General features: G+C 28.9%; 2 long non-coding RNA genes across 3 annotated transcripts in view; both read left to right on the plus strand.

Annotated features, from left to right (window-relative positions):
• The window catches only part of LOC136796815 (uncharacterized), a 470,956-nt gene that overhangs the window by 84,115 nt on the left and 364,944 nt on the right, over nucleotides 1–21,897 (plus strand). The gene's annotated exons all lie outside the window — the stretch shown is intronic.
• LOC106685765 (uncharacterized) lies at nucleotides 330–18,187 on the plus strand. The gene is made up of 3 exons (XR_001343899.2): nucleotides 330–397; nucleotides 483–885; nucleotides 18,042–18,187. It is a non-coding gene; the product is annotated as an uncharacterized lncRNA (long non-coding RNA).

The following is a 21,897-nucleotide window of genomic DNA, read 5'->3' on the forward strand; positions in this document are numbered from 1 at the left end:
ATAATTTAATGAATAAATACGTTAAAACTCAATTTTTGTAATTTCAAGTTAGATTTCTTTTTCTTGTTTATATACTTCAAATAGTTTAATTTTATTATGCTCACTCTGTAAAAATACAACAATAATAAAATTCGGCTGTTCATTTTCACTACTCTTCACCGCCGGGCTAGTAAAGGTTCCTTTTAACTCCCTACCCGCCATAACAAGGGTTATTATATAAAATTACATAATTTATTTAATTACATATTTTATGTTGTATACATATGATAATATCATAGATATATGATGCATACCATTTATGTTACTATAGTTACCGTCTTATCACTTCATTTATGTCCTCAAATATAGCAATAGCGAAGCATTGCCGGGTCCCCTAGGACAGACATAAATTCTAGAAGTAAGTAGAGTTGTAAGTAATAGCGCATACAACAGAATTTTTGTAAATAAATTGTTTACAATGATTTTTAATCTCTATGTTTCAGCTGTTACGGCAAATTTAATTTATACTTATTTTCATTTTCAAAATTAAAGGTTAACACGCACATAAAATAAAATACCAAAACTAAACAAACAAAAATGTCATAGAACTCGTACTTGGCCCGAGATGGATTCCGACATTGTTAGTATTCCAACGGTCCCATCAAGTCGAAAGAGGCGATGCCAATCCTGTGGTAGGAAAGAAAGGCGGAACAAGATTGCTCGTAGGAAACTTATGAATCAGGACACGGAAATCGAACCTTTGGTCGTGGAAGTGTGCAAACCTCTGGATAGCAACAACTCTCGCCTCCTTTCGGATCGGATTCTTGAAGAGATCAAGAGATACTTCAATGCGCTCATTCTAGCGGCACTCTCCATCTTTGCCTTCAAGATCTCTTGAGTCCATATGTGAGTAGCTATACAAATATTACTTTAACATAGCAACATGATTAACTTTGTATGGTGATTTATATGTTTTACTTGATCCATTAGTAGTGAATGTATAACCTTCCAACCTTATTTGGATTTAACATTCCTAGGCCCCACTAAACTTACAAAGTTTGCAGGACTTTGTAAGATTTGACTAAGAAATAAAAAGATCGAGCACATAAGTTTTACACTTGGACAAAAACATGCTATCCATTATCCCTTAATCATTCACGCACCCTGCTGACAGACAGAATTCGAAACCTTACAACTAATTTTAATTAATTAATTAAGATGTAAACAGTTAAGATTTACTGCTTTATTATACTTTATAGTCAATATTCATAGACGATAATATAGAGGATAAAATATCGATAATCCCAAAAATATATCTCTCTATTGCATAATCAATGTTTTAGTGATCATATGAACACATTTTACATATGAACACCGTGTAATACTTTATTTTACTCTCTCTATTATATACAAAGGATTTTAGTGATGATCATGTATTATTTTATTTTAATCTCTCTATTATATAAACAAATATTTAGTGATCACCGATTAGTATTTTAGTTTACATATGATCGCATGTAATATTTCATTTTACGCTCTCTATTATATACAAAACGTTATTATAATCACAGAGTAATATTTTATTTTACAAAGGAACATGCAATATTTTATTTTACTCTCTCTTATTACATGAAAAAGTTTTTAGTGATCACCATGTGATATTTCATTTTCCTCTCTCTATTACATATAAAACGTTTTTAGTGATTACTGCGTAATATTTTATTTTACATATGCTCGCACTGTAATATTTTATTTTACACTTTCTATAATAAAAAAAAGTTGTTACCATTACATTGTTAATTTTACTCTCCCTATTTTATCCAAAACATTTTAATGATGGCCATATAATATTTTATTTTAAACTCACTATTATATAAAAAATATTTAGTGATCAACGATTAATATTTTATTTTACACATGATCACTGTGTAATACCTTATTTTACTCTCTCTATTATATAAAAACGTTTTTATAATCACCATGTAATGTTTTATTTTACATATTATCAACGTGTGATACTTTATTGTACTCTCTCTTATTATATGAAAAAAAATTAAGTGATCACTATGTAATATTTTATATTACTCTCTATATTATATATAAAAAGTTTTTAGTGATTACTGTGTAATGTATTATTTTACATACGGTAATCTGTTATATTTTATTTTACATATTGTCACCGAGTTATATTTTATTCTTCCTATTATTAAACAAAAAAATTTTAACAGCCTCCGTATTACATGGTTAATTTTACTCTCTCTATTATATAGAATAACTTTTAGTGATGACCTTGTTATATTTTATTTTAATCTCTCTATCATATATAAAAATATTGAGTGATCACCGATTAATATTATATTTTATATATGATCGCCGTTTAATATTTTAATAATATATTACAAGATGATTACTAAACACATTTTTGTATGATGAGAAAGAGTAAAATAAAATATCACTCAGTGATAATATGTAACATTATTATCACTGAGTGATATTTTATTTTACTCTTTCTCATCATACAAAAATGTGTTTAGTAATCATCTTGTAATATTTCATTTTACATATGTTCACCGTGTAATATTCTATTTTACTCCATATATTATATAAAAATGTTTTTAGTGATCACCGTGTAACATTTTTTTTTTTTTTTTTTAAATATGATCACAATGTAATATTTAATAATGGATAAGAGAGAAACAGGTAAAATAAAATATATAATACTTAAATTAATTATAAAGAATCCCAAAAACAATTTTATTTATCAGTCGTGACAAAATTTAAAAAATACAATAAAAAAAACATAATATGAACATTAAAACTCCAGGAATATAAATGTCATATCACTAGCTGAACTAGTTATATCTATTCACAAACTCTAATAAATAAATAAATTGACGAGTTCATTAATATTTGAATATAACTTATCTTTATATTTATGCAAAAAATAAATAAATAAATAAGCAATCAAAAGCTTTTTTTTTTTCTTCGGCCAAGACTTCCATTCCAGTCCTATACTGCCTAACCATGGTTGGGGATCAAGTTTTTCATTTTTTGGGACTTTCACTCAATGAAAAAAGTCAACGCTCCAAGGCCGGATGTGAATCGGCACCATTTATAGATCTCAGAATGGTAAGACTGCGACCACTGAGCTACGGACGGCTCCAATCAAAAGTTTAGAACAAATTTTAAGAACGAGCTTAATAATGATTTTTTTTTTTATTTCGTTAACAGCAATAAAAAATAAAATTATGATAATTATTTAAATTTATAATTATTAAATTATTGAATTAAGAAAAATATTTTTATTTTTAGCTAATGTAAAAAAATAAAAAATAAAATTGAGATAGAAATTAGGAAATCTTGGTAGGATGCAATATAAATTTGTTTAAAAATTAAGATAAAGAAGATGTTGGGTTCATTAATATTTGAATATAACTTCCACTTTCTTTTTAGCAATTAAGCTATCGAAAGGTTACTGATAAAAAAATATAAGAATGGTACAAAGTTAGAAAGAATCTTAAGAAATACGAGCTTAAGGATCCAATGGATAAGCTCTTTTCCCTCTTTTATCTCCTGGGACGGATATTATCTGTAAAGATCGGATAAAGGAGAAGCATATTTAAAACTCATTAATAATTATTAAAAGTTTTTAATTTATCAAAGAAAAAAAAAAGAAAGAATGCATAGAATTATAAAAGACTTAAATAGAATATCATGCTGACCTGATTATTCATTAAACCATTAATTTTTATTTTTATTTATGTATTTTTTATCTTGTTCATCTGGTTCTTTGGTGTTCTTCCCATAGATAGCCAGGTCAGCGCTGAAATGAAGTCAGTGGTCCTCCTGAACTCATCCAGGCTCTCATAAAGCTTTCTCTGCAACTCAGGGGGGGGGGGAGGAACAAGGACACTCTTATTTGCTCAGAAAAGATCCAAAAAGTTTTTAGAATGTGCTAGGCATCTAACTTATCTCAAGCCGAAAATATGTTCCTGCGCTCGTCGAGTGAACTCGTGGATGTTATCTCTGGGGTGATATGAGTTGCTCCTTATGTTTTAAATTTTTAACGTACGATTGATTTCAGCAGGAAAATTACTAATTTTTAGCAAACTAATATAACATTAGTAATATAGCACAGTGGGACCAAAATAAAATTCCAGGCCAAAATTCTAAAGGGACAAATACACGGTCAGTGGAAACGACAGTAAATAAAAAATAAATTTTCAAGTTGATCGTATAAGGGTAATACTGATGAAATAATGCACCTTTACTGAAATATATTTATATATATATATATCATAATCACTCTTAGATTACTAAAGTTATTGCCATATGAATAATTTTATACGCAGAAATATTATTTATTACAATAAAATTTAAAAAAGAGATCATCACAAAAATATTATCTGAAAATTATTTAGCTGGTCTATTGGCCAGTCATAAATTTTGAATTAAAACTCACCAACTATTAGGAATAAAGTTTAATGACGTCATCATATATAATATAAATTTTATTATTTATTGTTACATATTGATGTGGGTACCACAGATTTCCAGAAAGGATGTTTTAAAAGATCGAGGTGTTTTTTTTTTTAAAGTTAAAGCTGAGATAGTTAGAATATGAATGTTCTACGTAACTAGAAGTTTATATATTTTTTTAGTATAGATTTTCAATCGACATATTATTCTTTTTTTACATAAATGTAGCACCCATAATCATAAAATATTATTTTTAAAAACACATTCTCATTATAGTTTCAATTTTATTTAAGTTTATTTAGTCATTCAATAGACCTACCAAATTTACAAAAACAAAGGACACTAAAAATATGTATGAAAGGAATATGGTCCGGGTATACTAAAAATATGTATATATAAATATAGATTTTCCTCTGTATATATTTTATAAAAACACTCTCAAATTTGACTAAATATTATTTATCATATATACAAACATTTTGTCAAAAAATTAATTATACTTAAAATTAAACATTGGTTCAGATTTATTGTGTCGTATTTAAAATTAACCGTATAATTAATATTTTCTAATATAGAAATAGCTTCCAGTATTTTTCTTGTGGAAATATAAATTATTTTCTTTATTTAAAAGTTGAGCTTTGGGACTCCACTTAACCTTCGAATTCCTCTCTCCAATAATGTATCCAATTCTCACAATCCCAGATCCTTCTTAAAATCCTCAATGTTCTTTACTTTGTCAAAAATAAAATCATCCATAAACATTAATGTTCCTTATGTAACCGATCTAGCCCTAACCAAAAATCAATTCTTCCATCATAAACTCTCTAATCACTCAAACCAATTAGTTTCTGACCTTGCTTCCTCTTTCATTCCTGACAATCCTCTGATGCGCCTAAAAAAAGAAGAAGGCCTCGAGACGTTATACTGTAAAGATGAATTTAGTGTTCAACCAATGGTAGTCTCTACATAACTGTATCATACCATTATGATCTTACTTCAAATTTCCTTGTATTTTATGTACAGTTGTAAATGTCAATAAATAAATAAGTGGAAAAAAAAAAACGTACCTTCAAAATTAAAACTATATTTATTTTTGGAAACATGTTTCACCAATGCTGTTTTATTCTGGTCTTTATCTTTTTATTGGCTGTAATTTATTTTTTATCCTATTTTTGGATTTCTTAATTCCAAAATTGTAACAAATTTTTATATGTTTTAGGATTTCAATCAACACATCATTCTTTTACATAAATGTAACAACTATAATCTAAAATCCTTCACTTTTCAGTTTCCACATGTCCTAATTTAACTTTGCCAAGTTTACTAGACAAACGGTCTAAATGGCCAATCCATTACAAAAGACTGATCTATATGACAATTATAAGGCCTATCTGGACATACGGAGTTGAACTTTGGGCCTCCACCAAACCATCAAATTCCTTCCGAATCCAATCCTTACAGTCAAAAATCCTTAATGCTCCTTACTTTGTCACAAATCAAGTCATCCATCAGGACCTCAATGTCCCATATGTTGCCTAGATTAGATTAGATTAGATTTTTATTCAGGGCGATCAACATCTAGGTTATTACACCCTTTTTACTTCATCTATCTTCTTGACTTATATTTGAATGTAGACTATTTCCTTTTTACACTGGTCGGTATTGGTGGATTATATTTTAGTATAAAGTTGTGTTTCTTTGAGAAATTTTATTATTTTGTCTATGGATTCTTCCGAGTCTTTAAGGGCCAATTCTCTTATTCGTGGAATTTTATTATTTTCGAAGGCTTGACGAAATGATGGGCATTCTTCAATTATATGTTTTATTGATAATGGGGAATGACAGGTTTGGCATATAGGCTGGTCCTCTTTTGTGATTAAGTGAAGGTGAGTTAATTTGGAATGTCCAATTCTTACTCTTGCTACAACCACTTCTTCTCTTCTGTTTCCCCTTATGGCACTTGTCCACTTTTGTGTATTTTTTTTTACATTTCTCAGTTTATTGGTGAGTGGTACGGCGGCCCATATGTTGCCTATTTGGCCCAAACCAGATACTATTCCTTCCACAATAAACTTCCCAACCACCCAAATCCACTTGTTTCTAACCTGGCTTCTCCTTCATTACCTAATAATCCTTCTAGGCGTCTGAAAAGAAGATGGCCTCGAGATCTTCTCCTCTAGAAATGTTATTGGAGTTTTACCAATGGGTAGATTCTCCACATGTTTGTATCATGCCACTATGTCACCTACAGCAAATTTACTTGTTGTATATATTTGTGTTATACAGTTGTAAATAACAATAAATAAATTAATAATAGAAAAAAAGAAACTTTGCCAAGAACTGCGTCAAATCAAACATTAGTTCTGTAAATTGTTACATTGTGAAATTAGTATTTTTGTTTATTGATTTTTCCACAAGCTAAAAGCCGTTTGAGAAACTAAAAGAGATGAGATGTTTCTGAAAATAATGAAAAATTTACCTTTACAATTGAGAATTTGTGTTATACGTGGAACGGATTCAGGTCGATATACGACTGATAAAATAAATGAATTTTCTGTCACAACCGAACTCGAACATGGATCCTGAAGTCATGATCTCAGAAGCTTACCGACTCAGCTACCTCTCTTCCATTTTTTAAAAATTAATTTAGAAAATTAAAACCAATACAGTCCTATCATATGATAGGATAACTTATCGGTCGGTGGCAAAATAACAAATAAAATGATAGGCATAGGTAAAATTTATTAATTACAATTTTGACTATTAGGTCGTTGTCGAGGCTGCTACAATTTATAATAAACATTTGTACAACATAAATTGATCTCTAGTAATAAAACTGAAATAAAATAATTCACTTAACAAATATTAGAATTAAAATAAAGTAAAAAGAATTTTTTTTAAAAATAAAATAATATAAATAACTGAAAGGGCTTTGAGGTGTGGTGAATAATAATGCTACAAATTTTCAATTAGTGAATTAATATAATAATGAGATTAAAACAAGATGATACAAGAATACGATAAAAAGAAGGATCTAGTAATATCTAAAAATAATATTTATACCCAAGCAGACTTGGGTATACATAATCAGCATATATAGCTAATTTTAATCGTGAAGTAATGAATAATTATTGGAGTTAAGAAAAAATACAAGCAGACATGGTGGTTTGGTGAATCAAAATTAGTTATTAGGAATCATAGAATGAAGAAAGTACCCTGTCAATTTTTTTTTTTTTTTTTTTTCGTGGTTGATTTATTCATTAGTTCTTCTGATAAGCGATTGAATAGACTTAAACCATGGAGTTTGAAGTACGTTTATCAAAATATATTGTTATAGGGTGGTTCTGTAAATTTAATTTTTTTTCTACTTTTCTTTGGGTATATTATCTCTTCTAAATAAATTACTATCCTTAAATTTTAAGATAATCCTGTAAAAATAAATTAGTTTAGATGGTAAAGTACCAATTATTTTAATATTTTCTGCTATAGTACTGCGGTGTGCTATTGTTCTTAATATTCGATCTTGTAGATTTGCAAGTTTTGACAAATGACCATCAGCACTTGCACCATAGCATTCGACCCATATCTTAAATAGTGGTTACTACACCATTATTAAAGCTTCTATTCTGGTTATCATATTTTGTAAATTTTGACCGCCCTTCTATAAATTTTTTTTCCTTTAAATTATTTTATTAACATAATAATTAAAATCGTACCTTACACTACCCTTTAATATTACACTTCATCTCAGTACATATTTCAAAGGCTCCTATGACTACATTTTATACTCATTTTGTTCTTCGCGAACAATACTCAGTTTCTAGAAGACTGAAGTTCTGAATTGTGTAGTCCATGAATCCCAGTGGAATAATAAGACCTTTTAGGAAACAGGAATCAACCCACACGTGGAGCTCTGTTGTATTTAAGGGCTAGAAAACGACTAATTATGCCAAAACGTAGCCAAGTGAACTTAGACTTTCCTCCACGTGTAGACAACATATTAATTTTTTAAATATGTATATTGACTGTATATGTTTTCCACTTTTATTATCTAGTGCGATATTTAACATTCCTGCTTTATCAAAATGAAAATGTTGATTATTCTGTACTATGGTTTGCTCGTCCTATTCCTTATATATATATATATATATATATTTTTTTTTTTTGCTCATACGATGTTGTTTGATTTTATTATTTAGATTTTGGAACGTCTCTTCTACATAAAATCGGGGTTTTCGCATTATTTCATACAATTAATTTCATATATCACATCAGTTTTTGTTTTCAGTTTCTCTCTTATCTCTCATGTTTATCTCTTATTTATTCATTTAAAAAATTACATCCAATGTGATCTGATGAAAACATCTATCGGTCGGTGCCAAAATAAGAAAATTATAGACACAAGTGAAATGTAGTTGTTAAAATTTTAAATATTTGAAAGCTAGTAAAGCACTAAATGAATTAATCTCAAGTGATACAACTATTATTTTAATCAACAACTACTAAAATGAAAATAAAATAATACTTATTGAAAAAAATTAAATTAAAAATAATAATAATAAAAATAACTCAAAGGAATTTGAAGTGAATAAAAAATTTACAATTAGTGAATTAAGATAACAAGATGATACAGAATATGATAAAAATAAGGATCCAATAATATCTAAATAAGTAATATCTATTACTAAGCACACATACATTGATAATTCTAATAGGAACATAACGAATAATTATGTGGAGTTAAGAAAAAATACAGGCATATACGGTCATTTGAAGAATCAAAATCAGTATTTGGGAATCATAGAATATATCAAAATATATTGTTATAGGGTGGTTCGATAAATTTAATTTTTTTATACTATTTTTTAGGTATAATATTTCTTGTCTAAATAAATTACTATCTATAAAGTTAAAGACAATTCTGTAAAAAAAATTAGCAAGTTTATTATTGTTATTATATAATCTCAATTTTATATCTTTGTAATTATATTTTTTAAATGCTTTATTTATACTTCCTGTTATTTACAAATAAATTAAATAAAGAAATAAAGTATTTCCTCGAATAATGTAAAGTTTCTGGTTAGCAGAGCGTTTCCACGGCTGGCGGGGGTACCAAAAACTGCATTTTATTATTTATGTATTTCTATTTGTATTATAAATCTCTACTAGTTCCTAAAGGGAACCGACCTACAATTTTTAGAAATGTATTACTGATATATTTAGACCAACACATGTGTAATAGATATAATTGAGGGGTAGGCAAAGATGTCAAGCAACACATCTTCAAGACAATGTATCTACCCATACTTTTGTATAGAGCAGAGAGTTAGATATTAACAGACCATCAGGAAAGCATAACCACTGGCTGCCGAAACGAAATTTATGCTAAGGATGGTTGGAAAAACAAGGAGGAAGAAAAGGAAGCAGTTCGCAATGTAAGGATTCGTCAGGAGTTGGAGATAGCCTCACTGAAAGAGATCCTGGAAGCTCGACCGAAGTGGTTCGGCCATGTTATCAGGATAGAAAACCACAGAGATCGTCTAAAGACCATGGAATATGTCCCAGATGGCAGAAGACCCAGGGGCAGCCCTAAAATGTCATGTTTCGACTACATTAAGTGACTCTGTAGGCCATGGGGGAAGGTCCTCCGACAGCCTAAGGACTTAGTAAGAAATAGAGAATAATGGAATTCCTGGTTGAATGCTCCTGTGCGCTGAGAGGCACTAAAGAGGGAAGCTAAAGGAGAAGGAGAAGGATATCCTGACCAATGGTGCCATGTTTACCAATTCACTAAGCAATGATAATCAGGAATTCTAAACTATAAAATTAAGTCTATTAGTTGTAAATTATGTTATATTTACAACTGAGATTTATATAATGATATAAGAGAGAACTTAATCGACTTAATTTCCATTCATAAATTGAAAATACCAGATGTTGCTTGCTATAAATGTTCTATTGACTCTAACTTTAAATTCTTATGCCATTTTAAATAACATCTTAGAATTTTGACTTAACTTATGTTTTGGTTTGAAATCAATTTTTCATTGATCATTCTCATTTCCAGAAGATCTGTAAGTTCTTAATTGTGCAGTTCCTGGATTACAATGGAATAATAAAAGGAGCTTTGAGGCAATGCAGACAAATTGGAATTAAGCCGTCAAATAGGGAATTAAATATTTAGCTTTTCTCTACAATTTTGAGTCACATTATTATATAATTTAATTTCTTGTTCAAGACTATTGAAATGAATATTATTGACCGAGAAAACTATAGAACTAAATACAACTGCGTTACTAAACTCCAGTAAGGAACTAGGTCTTGAAATAAATACGGACAAAACAAACTGTATGGTTAACAGTATAAACGCGTACAATTTCGGTGATATAGATATAGGAGGAAATAGGTTTGAACGGTTAGATAGGTTTAAGTAATAAGGTTCTACGGTAACTAGAAAAACGAAATTGATGAGGAAATAAAAGCTAAGTTGAAACCAGGAAATGCTTGTTATTTTCAATTTCGAAACAGCGTAGTTCGTGCCTTCTGTCAAAAAATCTAAAAATTAAAATTACAAAACTATTATCCTTCCCACTGTTCTTTATATATGAGAGATGTGGCCTCTTACATTAAGCAATGAACAGCGCCTTAAGGTTTTCGAAAATAAAATATTACGTAAACTTTTACTACAGCCAGGCTATCAAAATTAAGTTATCTTCATAATTTCTGGTAAAACATTTTTTTTTCTCTTCATCATTTTGGTTGTATTTTTTTAGAGTTAAAATTTAGGCCAAAACGTCGACAAAAATGAAATAAGTCGCAATTATTTGTGGAGGGATATTACCCGAATTACTTATAATTTGCTGGAGTGGACTGTATTTGAAATAATTATGATTATATTAAAAACTAAAATAATGATCTATAAATCAACGTTCTTCCTTATTCTTCCGAATGGTGGACCCTCATCTCGAAACACAAGAGCCGGATCCTATCCATGGAGATGCGGTACCTTCGTAAGGGGGAAGGAAGGACACGACGAGAGTACGGAACAGTACCATTCGGACAAACCTCCGAGTCAAACCGGCTTAAAGTATCCCAGAGGGGTACAAGCTAAGATGGTTCGGACACCTCCTTTGGATGGACCAGGAAGGAACTGCCAGAAAGACAAATGAGACTCGCGTGGAGGGAAGAAGGCCAAGAGAAAGACCACGCATTTCCTGGGAGGGGAGTGTTATGGAGGCGTTCAGGCGACGGGATATGGACTGGAGTAGAAGGAAGATGGTCCAAGAGCGAGATATCTGGTCCAAACTCTGCAAATTGTAACCCCACACTGCGCTGGCGGTAAAGGGGACAAAATGATTATGATGATGATGATGATATAATTATATTTAACAAAATGAAATAAACCTCTATTCTTTTAATATTTATGAAACAATTTTTTAACTTAGCTTTCCCAAAAGGGTTACAATATAGTTGTTAGAATTTGGATTAATTTTGACAATTGTTATGTTTAGAAGAAATAATGGAAGGGATTATAGGTTACGATGGTTTATCTCTTGTTCTTTTCTTCTCATCTTTTCGCACCACCGCCTCTCTTGCCTGTGTGTGGTGAAGTTCTATTCACTCATGCTCCTTTGCAGTAAGTGGTATTTCCTTTTTGAAATGTGCTTGCACTTTTTCAGATATTTCTCTATGCAGGCCTATATGGCTACCAAAATCTCTGCTCTTCCATATGTTTTCATTAGAGGGCAACATCTACAAGTCCCATTGAAAAGTGCTTGAGTGGACATCATGAAACAATTATTATTCTACTGGACGCACTCCCCGAACCTTTATATATATATATATATATTGGCTTTGTGGTCGACACTATACACCAAAATATACGAAACGATGTTTTTATTTTTTTAATGAATTTCATTAAAATAAGCAAATTATTATCTATTATCCTAACAGTATCATCGATTCACTTTGGTAATTATTTCAAAGTTTATCGTTTAATAATTACTTACGGCAGCAAACATTTTTTTGTCTCAGTCATAACAACAATAACATCGAAATTCTAATTTGAATTTCATGGCATAAATTAATCGTTTTTGAGACGAAGGATCAAATCGTTCATTACCAGAAAATTCCTTTCGGGGAACGCCCAGGGAAACCCATGAAGAGAAATATTTTAAGCCTGAAGATTTAGATCTTAGTAAGACTAAACCCTACTGATAACTTTGGACTAGGAACCTTTATTTAAACAAGGCATTAATATTCTGATTCGGGATTCTGTTGTTCCGCTGAAGAGGGAACTTGGGATGTGCTGGTGTAGGAATAAAGTTTATTCAGCACAATGATCCTTTCTTCAAGGCCTGGCAAACATTTAGCAACTAAACCATGCCAATTTAAAGTGTCAACAACAATTGAAACGTTAACAAAACTTAATCCATCCACATCATAAAAGTAAGGTATTTTCCGACAAATAAACATTCAAACACTAAAAAAATGAATTAATTAAACTTTATAACAGAATCATAACTGTATAATTTAAGTGATTTTTCCAGTTGGGCATTGTTATTACTCATTACGTAAACTGTTACCTAAAGATGGGCATGAACTAAGCGGACTTATCAACTTTGGGTGTTTAATAGGCTTTCTTAATAATATATTATTTTTACGAATGATTTACTTTAATGAAGACTATATATAGTTATCAATAATACATTATTACTAGTAAAAATTGACGAGTCTGCCAAGTAAGGGGAATAAAATATGGTGGCTAGGTCAAAACGTTAATAAAAAATAATTTTTTATTCGGAGCTCTATATCTTTAGAGTATCATTTAGAGTAGAGTGATTTTTCTAAAATATTATACCTAGTAGAACTATTTAAGTTTAATAGTTCTCGAGATATATATTTTAAAAAACAACATTTAATAAAAATATACCGAAAGATTAGTAGTTAGATTCATAGATATCTATATCTCAAAAACCATTTAACGTAGAAATGTCTAATAACACTAAAGCTTGTTTAATGAGCTGAGGTAGTTTTCATGATGTTTGCTAAAAAAATTAATTTACAGTTGTTGAGACAAACAGTTTTATTTATAAAAATATATATCTCAAGAACCATTCAACATATCATAGATATCTGCGAGCACTCAAATAAAAGCTTGTTAAATTGACTATAAAATAGTTTATAACATTTATCATTGTAGGAGTAGTAGTTTTTATAATATTTGATAAAATGTTAATTTATAGTTGTTCGGATAAAATGTTTGATTTTTGAAACATATATATCTGGAACTAAAAGCCGTACATATGTCTGCCAGAACTCAAAATAAAAGTAATTCAACTTAATATAAATTAGTTATGTTATATATTACCTATCGTTGTAGGGCTCGATGTTTCCCATGAATATAAATTTTTCACATGTAAATTTGTTCGAACAAGTATAAATCAATTTATTTGTTATTTGAGCAAATATCATGTAAATTACAACTTCTGTGAATACAAGTGTCATAAATTACTTTATATTACATTAACTAGCTTTAATCTGAGTGCTAATAGACATATCGCACTAGTATTTCTAAAGTGACACAACTCACAATTCAAGACAACTGACAATGTGACACTCTTGTCTATGGAGGGGGAATAGCATTAAGGGAGCAAGAGTAACACAAGTGCCCTCTGGCGGGCAAGCTCTGAAGCTAGGTTGATACAGTTTTGATGATTCATAAAGATATATTTACCAATTTATTTCATAGTCATAACTCAAAAACACCGATTTTTGAGTTGTGTCACTTTAGAAATACTAGTGCGATATGTATGTCGAATGGTTTTTGAGATATAGATTTCTTAAAATATGTTTACTTACTACTGATCTTTCTGTAGATTTTTCTATAAAATGTTGCCTTTTAAAAAGCTATATCTCGAATACCATTGAACGTAAATAGCTTTATTAGAGCTCATATTTTAGAAAATATAATCTACTTTAAATAATGTTCTCTTAAGTTTTCTGCCGTTGTTTGTATTTTTAAAAGTACAGAGCTCCAAATGGAATTTTTTTTTTTTAAATTGCCACTATTTTTTTATTTCCTCATCAATTTTCTCAATTATACATAGTTTTCATTAAAGTAATCAGGAACTGGGGTGAAATAACTCCCTTTTTTCTCCTCTTGGGCTTTTGTACTAGCAGTGGTGGTAGTTAAATTTTAATTTTAAAAATCTATCTTTAATTTAGGGGTTCGACAAAAGAATAACGTAGACTATCACTAAATAGAAATTATAATGACTTTAATATTTAATATTTCTTTATTTTTTTAATTAAGTATGGAAAAAGACAAGACAAATAAGAATAGAAAATAATTATGAAAATATTTCTTTGTCAATAAATTACTAGATAAATATGTAATAAAACATGTGTGTGAGAGGAGAGAGATATATATTTTGTAAATAAAAATCCCAAGCAGCCTCCACTTACTTTCATATTCTTCCATTTCTCATTTTCCACCCGCATATTTCAATCTCTATACTATTTCCGATTCCTTTTTGTTCCTATTGTTGACGGTTCGTTATAAAATGTAAATGAAAATGCGTTCTGATTTTTCAATGTGAATATGAAAGTTAGTTCTGCGTGTTTCAACTGATGCCTTTGTTCCTAATAACGTTCTTCCGTATGAAGTCTCTTTGTTCTAGAATCCTATTCTATTGTTCTTATTTTCTATAATTCTGTCATTCTTTGCAAATGCAAGATAATTGAGGTTATCTGCTTGATTAATTAATATTTTCATTTTTTTTTAATTGTCTAATAAATAAGTCTGAGTTCGACATTTATGGTGTCATTAACACTAATGAATTCCCATGTAGGATCACCGATTTGAATAAAACATTTTTTTGTGATACTAGGTGGGATAATATTTGGCATGTGTCCAAGCATTTTTGCCAGTGCAACCTAGGAGTCAAGAAAAACAATATGTTTATATATTTTTTATATTATCATGTGCCGCCTTTTCTCTATATGTGTTTAATAGTTATATACGAATCGATTAGATTGTTGGAGCAGGATAAAAAAGAAATATTCTCGGTTGCATTTAATGAGTTTAGGTTTATAAAAAATACAAAAACCAAAAGTCACCTCCAGTAAAATAGACCAAAAAAAGAGTTTAAAGATATCAAGTCAGATTTATTTTTATCATATAAAAAAAATCTTAGGAAATTCTGGGCTTGATTGTGGAGAATTTTTTTTTCACTTATAATAAATTTGTTTCTAGTGATCTTATACACACTAAAATAAAAAAAAAATTACATGGTCGGTTCTAATTTTTCTTAAATTTATTTATTTTATACCAGATTGGTCTGGTGGGTTACACATGGTTGATATAACCGTTACATTATATATTTTTTTAACAGTTAATTACGGAGGGTGGGGTATAGTCTCGTACGAAAGACACACCTCTAAGTATATACAATGTTATAATTATAAGAAAAAAAATGATAAAATAAATAGATAAGAATAATGCTTCTTAATAAAAGACAAAAGTGAAATTGATAACAAAAAACAATCATTCTGGTTCTAACAAAGTATATTTGTTAAAAAGCTATTATGTGAATATAATTGAAACAATTCAGACCGAATGATGTAGCTAAGTGGGCCAGGAAAAATTATTTTGGTTTTTATATAAAAAGTGTATTTGGATAAAATGAATATATTTTGAATATTATAAAAACGGGAAATCGGCATAACACCTATAATAAAAATGAGGGCAAAAGATTTTTTATTGTATTCAACCAGTTTGAGTGTAAAAAAAATCATATTTCTGGGCTTTATTTTTAGGAGATATTGTTTGCCAATTTCCTGCATTCACAATATTAACTCATAACTCCTAACTATGTTATCGAAATCCACTTCCAATATGAAACTAAACAATATTCATATGGCCCACTTTGCTGCATTAGTCGTTCTGAATCGATTCAATAATGTATACAGATTTTTACCAATACATTTTGTTTGACCTGAACCTGTAAAATATTGTTTTTTTTAATTTAAAAAATACTATTTACGTTTTTTTAGGACAATAAAAATCAAGTCTAAAATTATTTATTTTAATTTAAATGATAAGAATAAAAACGGTTTCAAAAGACTCTAAAAAATGATCTGAATGAATTTTTCTACATTTTTTTGCCCACATTTACTGAAAGCAACTTTTGTTGCCTGTATTTTTTGTACGCTGGAACTCATTTAATACAATCAACAATCTTTTGTTCTTATTTTACTCGAAAAAGGAAATAGTTGATAGTTCAAGAGACCGGTTGGAAAAAAAAATTATATTATCCTAATTTTCAATTAATGAAAACTATGCATAGTTACTAGTCAAAATTAATAAGTCTGCGAGGGGAAATAAAAAATGGGTAGCTGTTTCAAAACAACAAAAAATATATATTTTCCATTCGAATCTGCATATCTTTAAAACTACTTATAACACTAGAAAAACTAATAGAAAATTATTTAAAGTAGAGTAAATTTGCTAAAATATGAGCCATAATAAAAGCAAGATTTCATTACGAAATATCGAAACATCGGTAGTAAATTTATTTTCGGAAAACAATATATCAGCAATCTTTTAGAGCTCAAATGAAAGCAAATTTAATCTACTATAAAATAGTTTCAGACATTTATCTTAGGATTAGTAGTTTTCATGATATTTGCCAAGTTATATTCATAAAATTCTGATTTTGCAAATATAATACAAATGTTTTCATTAATTAATAAAAAATTTGTTTGAAATTACTGTTTTTCTTCTCTTGGGCTATAAGTATACTTAATTTTATTCAGACTGTTTGGAGTATTTTTGGTTTTTAAAAAATTCAGTTTATAAAATTTTGCTTACAGTGAGAATGACCAAAATAATTAATTGTTTGAGCAAGACTTATTATCTTTTAAGCACCTCAAGTGGCTTTAATATATTGTAACGTGCTTTGTTGGCATGGAGGGAAAGTGTTAAAGAGGAGACAACGTTGTGCTTTGTTGAAAGTGGTAAGGGTAGGCCGATAGAAGATCTTTGTAGCTTACAAAGCAGAATAGAAAGAGCTGTTAAATTCAAAATAAGACCTGGTAGCTGGACGAGTAGGAACGAGGGTCCCAGAGTTTGAAGGTTGTGAGTTCGATTCCCACCCGGTTCACGAAATATTTATTTTATGGCGGTCCCGGAAAATGATTCTTGGCTTTCCCGCTTCTTGGCTGTATTGGACCTCAATGGAGAAAACAAAATTAACATATTTCTTATTAATAATTCATATTATTAATAAGCTAGACATGTATTATAATATATACCTATATTATTATTATAAATATTCATAAAAAAATAACTAATAAAAGAATGTTGAAACTTGATGTACGATATAATTTTTCCGACTAAAGATTAAAAATAAATAATATTATAAAAATATAATCATGTGTCTGTACTTAGAAGGAATCTCTTTTCCTTTTTTTCCTTTTGTAAATTAATTATTGATGATGATATATATATTTTCATAATCATATATTCATATTATTTAATATTAACTTTATTATTTTATTTATACATTTTTTATTTCTAGATCGAATGGAGTACTGATTCTAATTGTAACGAGTTACTCGTGAAGGAAATAAAATAACTTCACATTTTATTTTCAAGATATGAAGACATTTTAGTCGTATTTTACAGTTCGTGTGCGTCTCGTAAAATAAAAAACTGTTGAAAGTTCAATAATTTTTTTTTGCCTAGATTTATATTAAAATACTATTACAGGTAATTAGTTTAGGATCACTAAGACATTTTGGATTAGATTATATTGATTTTCAAATTTAAGTTAGTACAAATCGAAAATTAAAAATAAAACACTTTTTATTATTAGCGAAATATCAAATTCTGTTTAAATTAAGATTATTTAATTAAATTACTTTAGTATTTTATTTATTAATTTTTGTTATTATTTTTCTTTTAATTTTTTTCTTCTATATCATATATTGTTATAATTTAATTCATATATTTGTAAATATGGTGTGAATTAGCTCCATGATCCCCATCACCATTAACAATAAAAATAAAACTGACTTCAATACTAAACATGTCATATTTGTATTTTTTTTGTGCTAATTTTAGCAGTATTAGTTTCGTCCTTTAATTTTGTTTTCTCAATTATTTTTTCTGTATATATGATATGAACGAACACATAGAAAACTAATAACACATCCCCCAAATTATGACAGATTGTATTATTACTCTTAAAAAAAAGATGTATTAAAAAAATATAGATATACACAGAAAATCACGGTTTCCCTAATGATCATCCATAAAAGGCGTGCCTACTTCTTTTTTGTTTTAATATAAGTAATTAAAATGTAAAATAATATATACTCGTAAATGCTCTGGTCTGTCTACTCAGCTTCCGTTACTCTATCTTTACTTAAAAGATTCTGAAATCATTTTGACTTAGTAATAACAAATATTTTCTCTTTGCTCTATTATAACAGTGGATCATATTTAATCTTCCAACTCTCCAGAACCAACATTGATGGAATCTCCATATCTAGTTCATTCAATATTTTGAACTTAACAAGGTAAAATTAATTTTAAAAAATACTAATAATTATTCACACAGTAGTTAAAATAAAGTAGTTACCTTTTCAAAATAGGTAATCCAAAACGTAAAAACTTATTGACAAATATTTTTTTTTTTTAATCTTTACATTTTTTTTTTTATTTGCACCTATAAATATACTTTCCAACCAGCAAATGAGATGTTCTATCCAGGCATGGCATGAGGGAGATAGAACTCAGTGGTGCTTCTTCTTGACGTTAAGTAAATTATTTTACTACACTAGAAGGTCCCGCATCCAACTCCTCTTCAGCCTACGCCGAGTTACGTCAGAGAGGTCATGTGTTGCCATCTGTCGTATAAATTTATTGAAATGTCCATGTAGCGTGTTGTGAAACCGTTTCTAAGTCATATGAATATGGTCTGTTTCAGTCAGACTGCGTAGGTCGGTATGAATGGTCTCGTTTGAAACGTAGAGTGCTGAGTTCATTGCCAGTCCTAAAAATTGTGATTGAAAACATTGCATTTTCTAAATCTGTGTCTTTTTAGCTGGTCCATAAATTTGGCAGGCGTAAGTCCATATGGGTTTTAGTAAGTAGTTGTATAAGTTAAGTTTCTGTCTGAGCGATAATTTAGAACGCCTGTGTAGTAGAATATAATTGTCTCACTCGGAAATTTATCGTTTTACGTTTTGTCTTGACATGTGTGCCCAATGTCAACATTTTGTCATAGGTCCTAAATAAGTTACAATGTTTATTTGTGGTATAGAGTGATTGTCAATGTAAGCTGAAGGGCATATTTTTGTGTCGTTAATAACGAATAAATTAGATTTTTTTAATATTATTAACTTTAACTTGAAAATATTTTTATTTTATTTAAATAATTCATTTTCATGGGTCTTGACCTCCAACAAGAAAGTTTTGTCATTCGTTTCTAAGGCCAGACAACATTGTGTTCGCAGGTTGATTTCATTTCGGAAAAAAAACTTAAAATGATTTTTTTTTAGTTTCGCTTATCTAAACATGGAATGTATAGTAAGGGAATGAACTGTCATCCTGAAAACTTTCGAATTCGAGTTTTCAACGGAAAGACATATAGTTAGGTCTCATGAGTTCAAAAAACCTAGTTCTGCATAATCGCTTGTGTGTCTGTTAATAGTCCAGCTCAAAAACAAAAGTCGTACTTAACTGAAACTACATATGTATGGGGGATGGGACAGCAACTTTATCAAGAAATCGACTGACTGGAAACACCGATTTATAAAATCGATTTCCTCTAAAACGATTTTAATTAAACTCACCTTATCAATATAGAGTGTATTTCATTGTGTTTATTATCGACTGCTTCTTACTTTTATTGAAACAGTCTAAGAGAACTTAAATGACTTTTTAATAAAATGGTCTCTAAATTTCTTTTTTTTGTTTGAAATAAATTAACAGTTCTCATTGTTAGAAATAGTAATCGGTAGATAAATATTTAAGAATTTTATAAATAAATAAATGAGAAAAAAGGAAACATAGAAATATCTGATTCTGACCATCTTTACTGATTACATTAGGGTTTCCTTGTCTTTTTTTAAACCGTTAAATATCTTAAGCAGCTACTCAATTTATATTATTTATTCCGACCACGATAAATTTAAAAATAACAATTAAAACAATTTTTTGTTCATAATTTACGCCTTCCTCCATCTTTTTAGGATTTTTTATTTTTCAAAAATTACAAAACCACCAATAACTTCAACATAATCCCCACAATCAAAGTAGGGCAAAAATTAGATATAGTGGAAAATAATAGCTAAAATTGCCATGGATACGACCCTTATGAACCATTTATGAATAAATGTCGTATCCATAGCAACATTAGCTATTGTTTTCCACTATAGCTAATTTTTGCCCAACTCTGTCACCAATCAACAAAAAATTTGGTAACATATGCAGAGTGGTAAGTGAAAGTTGTATGATGTGCGCACTATAACAAATTGTGTTTCATATTTTTAGCTTAATCTTTATAAATAAAGAAGATGGCCACGAGACCTGCTAATGTAAAACGTCATTAGAGTGCTACCAATCGGTAGTTTCTATATTCATCTTCAATTTAACTGAGATCAAATTAACTAAATTTATTATAATGTACTGTTCTAAATAGCAATAAATAAATAAAATCTTTATAAATAATCTAGATTTGGAAATATGCCAAGATATGCATATGGAATTTTAAAAAAAGTAATAGAACCAAAATTTTTATTTTACTAAAATTTAGTTAACTATTAAAAATATAGATCTTGTTCATTTGAAGTAACTGTATAAGCCGATTACATTATTTTTTGTATCCTCAGAAGATTTTTATAGAAATTATTTAACCATTATATTAAATAAGCATAATAATATACATAAGTATATTTATTTAACAGAAATATAATTAGATATTAATTTAATTGATATGATTGTTTGAGAATGATTTATTTCATTATTAAAATACACAATTTTGATCCACATTACTCTCAACTTTTATTCTCAAAAAATTCTCCAACGTTTCCCTCCGGGCATTTTCAAGAAGACAACCTTAAATATTGGTCTTCTTCTTTAAAAATTCTATTTGTAGGCTAATTGCCCATGTCACATTTACATAACTTTTTGCATTTAAATTTTTTTTTTAACAATTTATTTATAGAAATGTACAACTGTATACACATATATACAACAAGTAAATTTGCTGTAGGTGACATAATAACATGATAAAAACATGTGGAGAATCTACCCACTGACAGAACTCCAATAACATTTCTAGAGAAGAAGATCTCGAGGCCATCTTCTTTTCAGACGCCTAGGAGGATTATTAGGTAATGAAGGAGAAGCCAGGTTAGAAACAAGTG

This window comes from Halyomorpha halys, unplaced genomic scaffold, assembly GCF_000696795.3.
Source record: "Halyomorpha halys isolate HHAL.00 unplaced genomic scaffold, Hhal_1.1 Scaffold735.1, whole genome shotgun sequence".
Taxonomy (NCBI): domain Eukaryota; kingdom Metazoa; phylum Arthropoda; class Insecta; order Hemiptera; family Pentatomidae; genus Halyomorpha; species Halyomorpha halys.